Source organism: Armigeres subalbatus, chromosome 2 (genome assembly GCF_024139115.2).
Source record: "Armigeres subalbatus isolate Guangzhou_Male chromosome 2, GZ_Asu_2, whole genome shotgun sequence".
Classification (NCBI taxonomy): domain Eukaryota; kingdom Metazoa; phylum Arthropoda; class Insecta; order Diptera; family Culicidae; genus Armigeres; species Armigeres subalbatus.
Window position 1 is genome coordinate 333,964,592 of NC_085140.1, and position 15,116 is coordinate 333,979,707.

Consider the following 15,116-nt stretch of genomic DNA (forward strand, 5'->3'; position numbering starts at 1 on the left):
CCGGATCTTTCGACCGGATCGGATCATCGAGAGTAAACGTGACGAGAATGTAAAATGGTGAAACGGCTGTCATTCAGGGTCAAACTTTTTACCCGATCCCTGAATAATTTCACTGGTTGTCGTTTACAAGCCTATAATGACAAATAAAAAGTGCAAACAAACTTTTCATTTTGTCATTTTCTAACGAATGCTAAGATAATTTGCTGATCTGGTGAGCCGGGTTTTTTTAAAAGTGTCTCGAAGTCACTTGAAGATCCGGTCCCGAATCTGAGCGCTTATCTCTAAGCACTTATGAACATTAGTGGTATTTATGTTTCTTTAGAAATCCTGTTTAGTTTGCTATCAGAAATCATGAATTGAAAGGAAAAATGAAAATAGGTGATTTGTTCATGCGGATTAATAAATTCGGGCATGTCTGAGAAATGTTGATTATTTTTTGTTTAATGGGTGTCGGTCACACCGTGCCTCTTGATACCCCTATATTAAAAGTGGATGATAACGAAAAAGCTATATGTACACTCCGAAAACGAATTTCTGATAGGAGGCCTCTGAGCCTACACGTAAAACTGTATTGATGTTGAGTAGTTCCACTTTTACTAAAATTGGGTAAGATTTCCGTGTGAAAAAAAGAGACGGCAATACAATTTTACTCAGTCTCTGAGTAGTTTGAAACGGGCGTGTAGTACAAAAAAGTTTGTTTTCTGGAGTGATACCATAGGCTTTCAGAACAACTTTGTTGTACGAGGAAGGCAAACATTTTTTAATATGCAGCTTATGGATATGCAGCAGTGAGTCACGAAGTGTGCACCAGATTTCGATTATCGAAAAATGAATATCAAAGCGGAAGATTACCGTTCCCAAGGGGTCAAACAGACTTTTGCACAGACTGTGATTTTATTATATTTACCGAAAACACCCCTCCGGCAATCGTAATGTTACAGTTGAAACCCCTTATTCCAATTTACTTTCAATTATCGCCAGCGGGCACACAATGGAAATAATGTCCAAAATACATTTTAAACATCGGTACCCAACCACAAGCCGACAGATGCCACCAGGCCAACCCGGTCCGGACCAGGACTCGGGAGGCGCCCTAAAATTTTCTTTTGAAACAGATTCATACGCCTTTCGAGAAATGCACGTTCGGCGGCGATAAGTACGGCGGAGTACGGACGAAAGGGCGAACAAGAACCAGCACTCAGCACGAGACGCATATAACATGTAAATTATATTGCTAGTTATGCTGCCGGGAACAATCTTTTTCGCCGCATTTGTATATAGTTTTCCGTTGCTGGTACTTCTGCTGCGTCACAGTTGTTGCCTTGCTGCGCTTCAACACTCGCTCGCTCGCGTACACGTTTATTAAATTGTAATTACATGTTTGACAAACGTTTTCATTAACCCCACATGGTGCCCGTTTGTCAAGATTTTTCTCAGTTTTGGGTTTGGCTGCTTCCCTCCGTCCCGTTGTTGGTTTCGCAACTAATTCTGGCCCCTAATGAACGGTGCTTGAAATTAGAAAATCGTTTTCACCCCCTCTTGAGGCAAGGAACCGTAGTGCGTATTCGTCTCGTTGAAAAAAATAGAACGCTGTCTCTAAATCCATTACAAGTACATTTTACTTCAGACATTCGAAAAAGCGGTCTCCCTTGAATTGAAAACGGTTTAAATTTAGGAAAAAGGCCTGTGCCAATATGTTCATTTTGGTTATAAATATATATACGAAGAGGACTTGTAGCCGTTGCACCATCTAAGTCAGAAGTCGATGTTTGTTGGTGAATCGTAAATCCGAGGTGTGACAGCCGTAGTCATGGGATTAAGTGCGTTTGGTCATAATTTTCACCGTTCGTAGCTGTTCGTTTTCTGTGTGTTGCGAGAACTAATCTTATTTACGGTATTGTGACACCTGGAGGTCTTTAAATTTAAAGCAAATCTTAACTTTTGATGATGATTCGGATGTTCCAGTAAAATGAACATTTTTTAAAGCTAACATATAACATTCTCATTCGGGAAAGAATTATGGCCGAATTATTCCATCGACGTTAGCAGTTTCGTTCCACTCAGACCGAAAAATGTTTCTGTTCAAAAAAGTCAGATATGAAAATAAAGCTTATCTTAATTGCCATAAAGAAATCGTTTCGATGTCGTTTTATGATTCCCTCGGAGAACGAAGCCGAGTAGGGTAACAAAAGGAGCATCCTTTTAATTCCTTGTGGGATTTCGGCTTCCCACCACCCACCATTCACTCGCTCTCGACGGCATGGCTATTATCGCAACCCAAACACGTTTGCCTACTACACATGTGACTGGATACCGAGCGGTGTCGTCGTACCGATTCCAACTCCCGAAATCCAGTTCCAATTTGTTATCTGCCGGGCCAACTATAACCCTTACCATCCGGATCGGTCGAGAGATGCGGAAGGTTCAATAATCGTTTAGACTAGACAACGCCCGAGCAGGGGTGGGCCAGGGTACCCCCAATCATGCCGGATGGAACCCAGGATGGACAAATTGTAGCCGTTTTTGATCTATTCAAAAAGGCACGAGCACAGTTCAGTATCATAATTAATATCTCTATAATCCTCATCATAATAAGCAGTAAATACCGCAAATCGGGTTAAGCGGATTAAAGTCCTGTCTGGTTTCTGACGAAGGCTATGCTACGGTGGTATCTGGTATGTGTATGTGTACGTGTACGTGTGTGAAGGGTTGGTTGGTGTTCATTACAACCGAGCGAACGACAAGTGTATCGCACTTTCATTAACTTTGTTGAGCTCTGGAGAGCGGGTCTGATGGAGTAACCATTTCAGTCGATGCCATAGGCCACAGGATTTCAACAGGCAGATTGGCGAAAGTTCGTCAGTACGTGCAGCATATTTTGCCTGATGGTTATTATGATATCGAATAAAAGTGATTCATATCCATTAGCTGTAACTAACACGATTAAGGTGGTCATATGAGTGAATGGGGTGGCATACCTTTCAATAGATGGTTTAATTATCATCCACCTATAGGCATTCGATGATAAATTCCCGTAATTGAATGTGATATCTGTAATTACGATAGGATTCCATAATGGATTCCTATTGGCTGCGTTGGGACATTTCAAGATTTAAGCCCTAAAGAATTGATAGGGACAATTCACTAAATATTTGAGAAACTTGTCTATAGTTTTGGGCTTCCTTTTCTCCAAGTTTTTTTTTATCCAAACAAATACCATAAAGAAGAAAAAAATAATGTCTTTATAACAAAGACTGAAAAATAAATTAATTTGAAGCAAGGAAGTCGGTTAGTCGGTTTGTCATTAGCACAGTATCTCCAATCTCCATAGCTCCATAGCTCTATCTCTCCATGGCAGATTTCAAAATTGTTATACATAAAAACCTGGCAAAATCTATGTAAAATTTTGGCATATACAAATTTTGAAAGAACAGAAAGATTTGTTTTTTGGGTGTACCTTTTGAAATGTTGAGAACATGAGAATGAGCATTATGACCGTACAACTCGTAGATGCTACTCCGTGGTTGACTAGAACTTGCGAAATTGTACAGAGACTGGAATGAATGGGGCTTGGAATTAGCTACTCATTCTCAATGCACATGCTCAAATATTTTCAACCAATAACGACGCCGGCCACGTCCTTACGGTCATATACGAAGGGAAGGATTGTTAGTCCGGCTTTTGTTGCTACTAGAGACCGAGTATATCTCCACGATTGTATTGGGATTGGACATTGTTTAACTAACAAATGATAGGTTCAATAATATGGATTCACTTCGGTAAGCGATGGGATCTAAGGGATGGGATATAATTATACGAATTTGATATATTCTACTCACGTTCCTCCTATCGAACCGCGGCGTGCCAAAGTGAAATACGATCAAATGCGCAACATTTTAAATTATTTACTTGCCCACAACGGATTTGGGACAGTTCGTCGAATGACGTTTAGTCGAATGACATTGAGTCGAAAGGACATTTGGTCGAAGGGACATTTAGTCGATCAGACATTTAGTCGAATGGAAATTTGGTCAAATGGACATTACGTCGAATAACAAACCCTAGGCAGGGGATCACTTGGCTCGTGGATCGATGAAGACCGCAGCTAAATGCGCGTCTGAATGTGAACTGCAGGACACATGAACACCGACACGTTGAACGCATATGGCACATCGTACTACAGTACGATGTACACATTTTTGAGTGCCTATATTTATCCATTCACAGCGCTCAACTTCCGAGCAAATCAGACGTATTTTTGCGTCATATCGTCGCGGAAGCCGATTGATTTTTTTTCCTCAAATAGTACGTAAAAACATTTTTTTTTTTCGCCGCGGGTTTTCGTTGCTAACGTGAAGTAATGTCCGCGAAGAAGCGTCGCGAAAACACATTCCGCTTCGATTATGCGAATGTGCCGAAAAAGCCATCGTCAGAGGAGGTTCACCAATTCGTTGGTGTCACGCTGGGCCTTAAACGAGAAGAGCTCATGCGAATTCAATACAGCCGCAATCTTGGAGTTGCTTTTGTCAAGGCTGCTTCTATTTTGTAGATGTAGTTTGATTATTTTTATATATCTCAATTTATTGATGAGGTAATTAATTTATAAAGTATATTTTTGTATATTTGACTTCCAATCATAAAGAGATAGCACAAAAGGTTGTCAAAGAAAATGAAAATACACCCGAGCGCACTGTGGACGGAAAGATATACAAAACGCGCTTCGTGATGAAGGATGGAGCGGTGGAAGTAAAGTTCTTCAACCTCTCCGAGGACGTCACGAACGACAAAATCGCCAGATTCCTAAAAGCGTACGGAGAGATGCTCTCAATCCGAGAAGAGCTGTGGGATGAGAAGCATCATTTCGCTGGGCTCCCGACTGGCGTTCGAGTGGCACGGATGATAGTTAAAAAGAACATACCATCCTATGTTTCTATCGCCTTCATCTCCTCAATGGCGCAACCACTCAAGTGGCGTACTATGGACAGCAGCAAATTTGCAGGCACTATAGCGAATCCGTGCATAATAGCATCTCGTGTGTCCAGAATAAAAAACTGTTGCTGCAAAAGCTGGCGGCATGCAGCACGTCCTATGCAGATGTCGTCAAAAACACGCAAAACACACGATCAAAAATTGCCGCTCCGAAGCAAGCCACTGCGAGGCAAACCGCCTCGAAGCTACCCAACTCGACCGCTCATCCGAACCCAACGACAAATACAGCACCATCCACCACTGGTTTAATGCCTCCTCCGGCGTTTCCAGTGCGGAGTGTCACTGATGTGGAGGACCCCATGACACTGAGCGTCCCTCGGGAAAATGAGAATGAGCCATGGACCAGAGTAACGCGCAGATCAGCGAAGAAGAACGACGGGAATGAGACCGACTCCTCGACCTCCAGTAAGGGCACTTATAAGCGGCCGCTTGGGAAAAAAATGCGCTGCGACGGATTCAGTGACCCTCATGACGTGGACATGCAACTATAAGCCAGCCTCTTCACTAGCTACAACATTGCGACAATAAACGTGAACACCATCACGAATAACAACAAGATTAACGCGCTACGCATGTTTGTCCAAACGATGGAGTTGGATATTGTTTTCATTCAAGAGGTTGAAAATGAGCGTCTCACACTACCTGGTTTTAACGTTATTGCAAACGTCGACCATGCTAGAAGAGGTACTGCAATCGCACTAAAGAGCACATACATTTTTCACACGTTGAAAAAAGTTTGGATGGCTGACTTACTGCTGTGCGTATTTTGGATACTACACTCTGCTGCATTGTTGGCAGGGTTGGGAAAAATCAAATTTTCGAAAAATCGAGAATGATCAAACTCACCCGCGATTTTACTTTTAAATTTTCAAGTGATTAAAACTCGCCAGCGATTAAGAATCGTTTGAAAATCGTATCTTGATTTGATGCATTTACCGTTACATTTTGAACTCTTTTTCCTCACTAGCATGAAGCTATAACGCCAAATAGAAGATATAACGGGACTGTTGGCAATTATCTATTATTAGAGAAGATTAATGATTGAATGAAAATTCTGTGTTTATTATCGTTTGAGTACAAAATTTGAGAAGTTGTCGCCGGCGACAACTCGCCTACTGTTTTCACGTGAGAAGTTTTCACATGAAAATTGCAATCATGATCGTCTGATAATGATTAAGCACAACACTGCCCTCCGGTAGTGCATACCGAGCACAGAGAGAAAGATTTTTCAATGACACTCTTGCCTACTATCTGCACCACCGTACTGAGCATGTGATTCTAGCCGGAGACTTCAATTGTGTGATACGACAACGAGATTCAACAGGGTATAATATGAGCCTCCTCACTGCAAGCCACCGTTCAGCAGCTTCAGCTTCATGACGTGTGGCTAAAACTTCGTTCCCGTGATGATGGACATACCTATATAACAGCGAATTCGTCATCTCGGCTTGATCGACTATATGTCAGCAACGGCTTGTGTGGACAGTTACGGACAGTACAACATCATGTCTGTTCATTCAGTAATCATATGGCTGTTACGCTGAGAATATATCTACCTAATCTAGGCCAACCCCCGGGGCGTGATTTTTGGTCACTTCGCCTTCATCTCCTCACTGCAGAAAACATAGCAGACTTGCAAGTGCGATGGCAGTACTGGACCCGCCAGAGACGGAACTACCCTAATTGGATGGAATGGTGGCTGGGGCACGCAAAACCAAGAATCGTCAGTTTCTTCCGTTGGAAATCCAAAATTGCCTATGAGGAATTTCACTACGCGTATCAGCATCTCTACTGCCAGCTCCGCCGGGCATATGATGGATACTACCAAAATCCAACTATGCTGACTACCATCAATCGCCTAAAAGGTGAATTAATCAAACTACAACGCAGCTTTACACACGCCTTCGTTCGAGCAAATGAGCCTCTGGTGGCGGGAGAACCTCTCTCCATTTTTCAACTCGGCGACCGAAGAAGGAAACGTACAACGATAACCCGGATTGAGAATGAACAAGGAGAATCCATTGACGACTCACAGGACATTCAACGAGAACTGCTGCAATATTTTTCAGCCTTGTATTCTGAGCCAAATAGAGAAAACGAACCAGCTGGAGAATTTCAGTGCGACCAGATCGTCCCGAGAAATGATCCTACAAATGAGGCGTGTATGGCGGCGATCACCACCGCAGATATATGGACTGCAATCAAATCTAGTGCATCAAAAAAATCACCAGGGCCGGATGGTATACCCAAAGAGTTTTACCATCGTGTTTTTGAAGTGATTCACCGTGAACTAAATCTAGTGTTGAACGAGGCGCTCACTTCAAACTTTTCATCAAAATTCGTCGACGGTGTCATAGTCTTAGTGAAGAAGAAAGGAACTGGTAACACTGTTGGCTCCTACCGGCCAATATCATTACTCAACTTTGACTATAAGCTTCTCTCACGAATATTAAAGATACGTCTCGAAAGTGTGATGGAAGCTCACCACATACTTAGCAACGCACAGAAATGCTCAAATGCGCGTAACAATATCTTCCAAGCAACGCTGTCCCTAAAAGATAGAATCGCTCAGCTGCGTGCGCAGCAGCAGATGGGGAAGCTCGTAAGCTACGACCTCGACCATGCCTTCGACAGAGTAAGGCACTCTTTCTCTTCGAGAACATGCGCTCGCTCGGTATTAATCCCGAAGGATCTCAGCACTCTCCTCATCACGTCTACTGATAAACGGTCATCTAACGTCAGCGTTTCCCATTCAACGGTCGGTGAGACAGGGGGACCCAATCTCAATGCATTTGTTTGTATTATACCTACACCCTTTGGTAGCTTCTCTCGAGCGTGTGTGCGACACTGATTTGCTAGTGGCGTACGCCGATGATATCAGTGTAATAACCACATCGGTGCAAAAAATTCAAGCAATGCGTGACTTGTTCTTGCGATTTGGAAGAGTATCAGGTGCCGTTTTGAACCTTCGGAAAACAGCATCCATTGACGTCGGCTGGGTCCAAGAGAATACTTCGAATGTGGACTGGTTGAAGACCGAAAACAATATCAAAATATTAGGTATTGTATTTGCGAATTCTGTGCGTAGCATGGTCTCCCTCAACCGGGATGGCTTGGTGGGAAAAGTTTCACAGCAAATATGGCTGAATTCGATGCGCACGCTCACACTGCAACAGAAAATTATTCTTGTCAACACGTTCATCATGTCGAAGGTCTGGTATCTCTCATCAGTACTCCCAATATACAGCATCCATACAGCCAAGATTACATCAACTGTTGGTACCTTCTTGTGGAGAGGACAGCCGTGTTCCGATGATGCAGCTAGCGAGGCACGGGATCAAAATGGCTTAAGTGGCTTAAAATTGCAGCTAGTAGCTCTTAAATCGAAATCCCTGTTAATCAACCGACATATCAAGGAAACAGATTCCATCCCATACTATAACTCATATCTCGGCCACGTAAATCCCAATACTCCCCCTGCTGATGTTCCTTGCCTAAGAACCATCCATCAAGCCCGTCAGAGTATACCCCCTCAACTACTACAAAACCCTTCCTCCGCTCAAATTCATCACTTCTACATCGAGCAGACGGAGAAGCCAAGAGTTGAACTGCGAAGCCCAGCAGTGAACTGGAAGCGGGTATGGCTCAATATTGGAAGCAGAAGGCTTACTTCAGCTCAACGCAGTATGTGGTACCTGTTGGTCAACGAAAAAATCGAACATAGACAGCTCTGGCATACCATTCGACGAGTGGATACTGAGCAGTGCGCTCACTGTAATGCAGCAGTAGAAACATCAAAACACAAATTCAGTGAGTGCCATCGGGTGACGAGAGCGTGGGCGCACATGCAAAGTATGCTCACAACTATTTTGAATGGACGTAGGCTTTCGTTTGAACAATTGATACACCCAGAACTGTACAACATGAACAGAACACAAAAAACACTCATTCTTAAACATTTCATAAATTATGTTAATTTTGTAAACAGTTGTGAGAACTTAGTAGACGTAAGCGAACTAGAATTTTATCTGCTCGTTGAAATGTAAACAATAATGTATCTCCCATGTAATTAATTTTAAACAACAGAAATATACTAGATTTAACAAAAAAAAAAAAAGACATTTAGTCGAAAGGACATTTAGTCGAAAGGACATTTAGTCGAAAGGTCATTTAGCCGAAAGGAAATTTAGTCGAATGTCGAAAATGTTTATTCGGTAGTAGTGGATAATTCGTCAATAGATTTTTGGTTAAATTTGAATAAATAATCCACAAGATATATGGATAAACTGATTAGAGGAATTCAGTTGACGTGAGGAAGTTCAATCAGCAGCGGAAGAAATGAATACAGAAGCCAATGAGGATTTTTCACCTAAGCTAACAGAAAATCTACATAAATATTGTGCATTTAGATCAAAACTGTTTGTATGCCGCTGATGAACTGGCAACAAGGCCTACTTCCGAGACGAGATTCAAACGAAAAAATAAAATAAATATGCAACACTGCATGGTGTTATCTGTCATAAAGTCGAGCTTGTTTTGTCGCTGGCACCAAATTGAAGTACGCAAGTCGATTTCTACACTTCCGAACGCTCTTCCGACAATGTGTTGGTGGTAACCTCCAATTTTGTTTTGACGTTCATGATGCCGGAAGTAAAACGTCGGAAGTCGGAGTACAATTTAGTGCTGGCGACACAATAGCAAAATATTAAGTACTGATATTTAATTTTTCGGCACATGATCAAAAACCAATAATATCAATGTTGTTTTGCCATTTCTTCATCGTAGTCGGCTTTGGAACATTGCGTTGACTGACATTAAGTCGAATGACAATTGGTCAAATGACATTTCGTCGAAGGGACATTTGGTCGAATGGAAATGGTTTTCTTATTCTTTTCATTGATACTCTTTCTTTCACTCAATATTTATACAATACACAGGATTTTGTTTTTATACGATTTTTTTCACTCGTATTTTTAATCGACTCCAATTTACCACTAAAATTTTTGCAACGTGTTTTAAAAAATTCTACATAATTCGAAGAAAAATCACATGATAATTAATATGCGTTAAACATTTAGGAAGAGTGCAAAATTGAGAAAATGTAAATCGTGTAAAAACAGAATCTAGTGTAATTAGTTTAGTATAAAATTGACTTCCAACCTTAATTTGGTAAATATTGGCCGAAAATTTAATTTCGACCAAATAGTCAAATGACCTAATGTCTATTCGACGTCATGTCTAATGACGAAACATCATTCGACTGAATTTCTTTTTACCAGGTGGTATAGATTCATCGTAGTCGGTTAGAGGGGTTCGCCAAAGTCTATATTCACCGTTTTCGTATTATTTATTCTTTTTATGAACCCATCACGGGCCAATTTTCAGAATGACCACTTGCTAGCGGGCCAAGAAATATTCGTAACATATTTTTTATACATTTTCAAAATGCCCAAAGTAAAATACTTTTTTTCAGAATGGCATTTTGTTTTGCAGAATGGCTTATTCTTAACACGATATTATTGCGTTTGAACAGTCTTTTTTTGCGAGCTTATTTGCTTTTTCTTTTAATGAAATAGGACTTAAATTGTTAGCTTCTTTCCAATACTCGACGCTTATTGATTTCACAATCGGTGATTGAATTTCGCAAGTAGATAACGAAGATCAACAATTATATTTTACTGCTTTCATTCTTGATAAAAATTGTTCACAAAGATATATACTTCTGAAGAGAGAAAATGATAGATGTGTCTTTCTTTAATTTAGATTTGAGCTGGTTGTTGCATAGGAGGTCAATTATCTCCATTTGAAACATTCCAGGTACCTACATTATTCACAACGGTGTTGAGGAACTGTTTTCTCAAAAATTAGCAAATAAGCTTGTAATTGTTTATCGACAGGCTTCGAGTTTACCAGCGCATTTAACAGATTTGCATGGACTGTTTTTTACAGGATTAGATAAATGTATCAGTTTTCGACAATCTTCTTTTTCTTCTTCTTATTCGCATGACATCCCCACACTGGGACAGAGCCGCCTCGCAGCTTAGTGTTCAGCACTTCCACAGTTATTAACTGCGAGGTTTCTAATCCAAGTTACAAACTTTTCATTCGTATATCATGAGGCTAACACGACGATACTTTTATGCCCAGGGAAGTCGAGACAATTTCCAACCCGAAAATTGCCTAGACTGGCACCGGGAATTGAACCCAGCCACCCTCAGCATGGTGTTGCTTTGTAGCCGCGCGTCTTACCGCACGGTCAAGGAGGGCCCCCACAATCAACTTGTGCCAAATTGTTTCAATTTTGTTTCAATAGCATATTGGATAATAAAAGTTCGACGTGTTTATCCCTGACAAGAGGTGCATTCTGGACACGAGAACGCGCGTGTTCGTGTTCAAAACGTTCTGAACACAGCACACTGTACAAGTACAATAAAGGCCAAGCCACTCACCCATTCAGTATCATGCAGCTTGGGTATTGGTTTTGGTCTTGTAAAAATAGTGTGATTTCCTTTCGCAGAGAATAAAATCTTCTTAGCAAGGTACCATATGGGTTGGCCAACGATCTCCATATTCTGCTTCCATTTCCGTCAACAGTGGAATTAGCGGTAGTTGAGTTTCCTCGCGTAATTAAAGTTGATTTTCACGAACATCACGAATATTGATCGTTTTTGTACATAGATCTTTTTTGGTAAAAAATTCAATGTGCAGAAAAATCACACATTAACTTTTGTGGCTGATTACCAAATAAAACAAAATGTTTTAATTTAATAGTTTCACAACGTATTTGCAGTTGTTAGGCCTTAAATTTTCAAAGAAGAGTTCAAGCTCCTTCATACAAGTCTTAACATCTCCTCCAATTCTATACCGGTAGTCGTTTCCTTCATTGCGATCAAAGCTGTTGATTCCTCTGTGATTTGCAGATGATCATGAATTCTTCTTATGAAGATATTTGCCTTGTTTTTTTGCCTTTCTCGTATACAAAGTATACGTAAAGGCTATATGTTCGCTCCAAAAACGAACTTTTTATAGGAGTCCCGGAGACCCATAGTGTTATATACCGATCGACTCAGCTCGACGAATTGAAGTGATGTCTGTGTGTATGTGTGTGTGTATGTGTGTGTGTATGTGTGTGTGTATGTGTGTGTATGTGTGTGTATGTGTGTGTGTATGTGTGTGCGCAAAATAATCTCACTCATTTTTCAGGCACTTATCATTAACCGATTTGCTCGCAACAAGTTGCATTCGACGCGGAATCTTGTCCCATTGTTTCGTATTGAAAATTGGCCGAATCGGACTATGGGCTTCGGAGTTATGGCCAAAATATATTGTTTTACAACAAAAATTCTCGTTCACGTTTTAGACACTTACGCTTAGCTGATTTACTCGCAACAAGTTTCATTCAACGTAGAATATTGTCCCATTGTTTCGTATTGAAAATTGAACAGATCGGACTATGGGTTTCGAAGTTATGGGCAAAATCCACTTTTTCACATGAAAAACCCGCACAAAATTCTCACTCATTTTTCAGGCACTTATCCTTAACCGATTTGCTCGCAACAAGTTTCGTTCGACGCGAAATCCTGTCCCATTGTTTCGTATTGAAAATTGGTTGAATCGAACTATGGGATTCGAAGTAATGGCCAAAATACATTTGTTGACAAGAAAAATTCTCACTCATTTTTTAGGCACTTACTTTTAGCCGATTTGCCTGCAACAAGTTGCATTCGACGCAGAATCTTGTTCCATTGTTTCGTATTGAAAATTAAACAGATCGGTATTAAACAGATATGGCCAAAGTTTTTTTTTTTTGCCTTTCTCGTATACTAAGTATACGGTAAAGGCTATATGATCGCTCCAAAAACAAACTTTTTATAGAAGGCCCGGAGACCCATAGTGTTATATACCAATCGACTCAGCTCGACGAATTGAGGTGATGTCTGTGTGTGTGTATGTGTGGGCGTATGTGTGTGTGTGTGTATGTGTGTGTGCGCAAAACTACTCAAAAATGTCACTCATTTTTCGGGCACTTATCCTCAACTGATTTGCTCGCAACAAGTTGCATTCAACGCAGAATCCTGTCCCATTGTTTCCTATTTGAAATTGGTCAGATCGGACTATGGAATCGAAAGTTATGGCCAAAATACAAATTTATACGAAAAAATCGCGTAAAAAATGTCACTCATTTTTCGAGCACTTATCTTCAACCGATTTGCTCACAACAAGTTGCATTCGACGCATTCGAATCTTGTCCCATTGTTTCGTATTGAAAATTGGATCAATCGGACTATGGGCTTCGATATTATGGCCAAAATACAAATTCATACAAAAAAATCGCGTAAAAAATGTCACTCATTTTCCGGGCACTTATCCTCAACTGATTTGCTCGCAACAAGTTGCATTCGACGCAGAATCCTGTCCCATTGTTTCCTATTTGAAATTGGCCAGATCAGATTATGGGATCGAAAGTAATGGCCAAAATACAAATTCATATGACAAAATCGCGAAAAAATGTCACTCACTTTTCGGGCACTTATCCTCAACCGATTCGCTCGCAACAAGTTGCATTCGACGCAGAATTCTGCCCCATTGTTTCCTATTTGAAATTGGTCAGATCGAACTATGGGATCATAAGTTATGGCCAAAATACAAATTCATACGAAAAAATCGCGTAAAAAATGTCACTCATTTTCCGGGCACTTATCCTCAATCGATTTGCTCACAACAAGTTGCATTCGACGTAGAATCCTGTCCCGTTGTTTCCTATTGAAAATTGGCCAGATCGGACTATGGGATCGAAAATTATACCATTTTTGCCTTTCTCGTATACTAAGTATACGGTAAAGGCTATATGATCGCTCCAAAAACAAACTTTTTATAGAAGGCCCGGAGACCCATAGTGTTATATACCAATCGACTCAGTTCGACGAATCGAGGTGATGTCTCTGTGTGTGTGTGTGTGTGTGTGTGTGTGTGTGTGTGTGTGTGTGTGTGTGTGTGTGTGTGTGTGCGCAAAACTACTCAAAAAATGTCACTCATTTTTCGGGCACTTATCCTCAACCGATTTGCTCGCAACAAAATGCATTCGACGCAGAATCCTGTCCCATTGTTTCCTATTTGAAATTGGCCAGATCGAACTATGGGATCGAGAGTTATGGCCAAAATACAAATTCATTTGAAAAAATCGCGTAAAAAATGTCACTCATTTTTCGGACACTTATCCTCAACCGATTTGCTCGCAACAAGTTGCATTCGACGCAGAATCCTGTCCCATTGATTCCTATTTGAAATTGGCCAGATCGGACTATGGGATCGAAAGTTATGGCCAAAATACAAAATCATACGAAAAAATCGCGTAAAAAATGTCACTCATTTTTCAGGCACTTATCCTCAACCGATTTGCTCGCAACAAGTTGCATTCGACGCAGAATCCTGTCCCATTGATTCCTATTTGAAATTGGCCAGATCGGACTATGGGATCGAAAGTTATGGCCAAAATACAAAATCCTACGAAAAAATCGCGTAAAAAATGTCACTCATTTTTCGGGCACTTATTCTCAACCGATTTGCTCGCAACAAATTGCATTCGACGCAAAATCCTTTCCCATTATTTCCTATTGAAAATTGGACAGGTCGGACTATGGGATCGGAAGTTATGACCAAAATACCTTTTTTCATAAAAATCGCAAAAAATGTCACCTATTTTTCGGACACCTAACCTTAATCGATTCACACGCAACAAGTTGCATTCGACGCAGAATCCTGTCCTATTGTTTCCTATTAAAAATTGGCCATATCGGACTATGGGATCGGAAGTTATGGCCGAAACACCATTTTAGGCTTTTTATACGAAAAGGCTGTATGTTCGCTCCAAAACCAAACTTTTACAGAAGGCCTGGAGACCCATAGTGTTATATACCAATCGATTCAGCTCGACGAACTGAGATGATGTCTCTGTCTCTCCCACTTCATACGGGAGTTTGGCGGAAAGACGGTCATGAGATTTATATCATAACAAATATTGCCCTCCGCTCGCGTGATGGGAATGACATTTTCGTTTTCTTTTGTGTAGTCGGAGCTTCAGTTCAACTAACATCCAAAAGTGATATCCTTAAAATATATGACTGGGT

General features: G+C 40.8%; 1 non-coding gene across 1 annotated transcript; it reads left to right on the forward strand.

Annotated features, from left to right (window-relative positions):
• The first annotated feature begins 4,057 nt into the window (after positions 1–4,057).
• LOC134218621 (5.8S ribosomal RNA) lies at positions 4,058–4,209 on the forward strand. The gene has a single exon (XR_009981401.1). It is a non-coding gene; the product is annotated as a 5.8S ribosomal RNA (ribosomal RNA).
• The last annotated feature ends 10,907 nt before the right edge of the window (positions 4,210–15,116 follow it).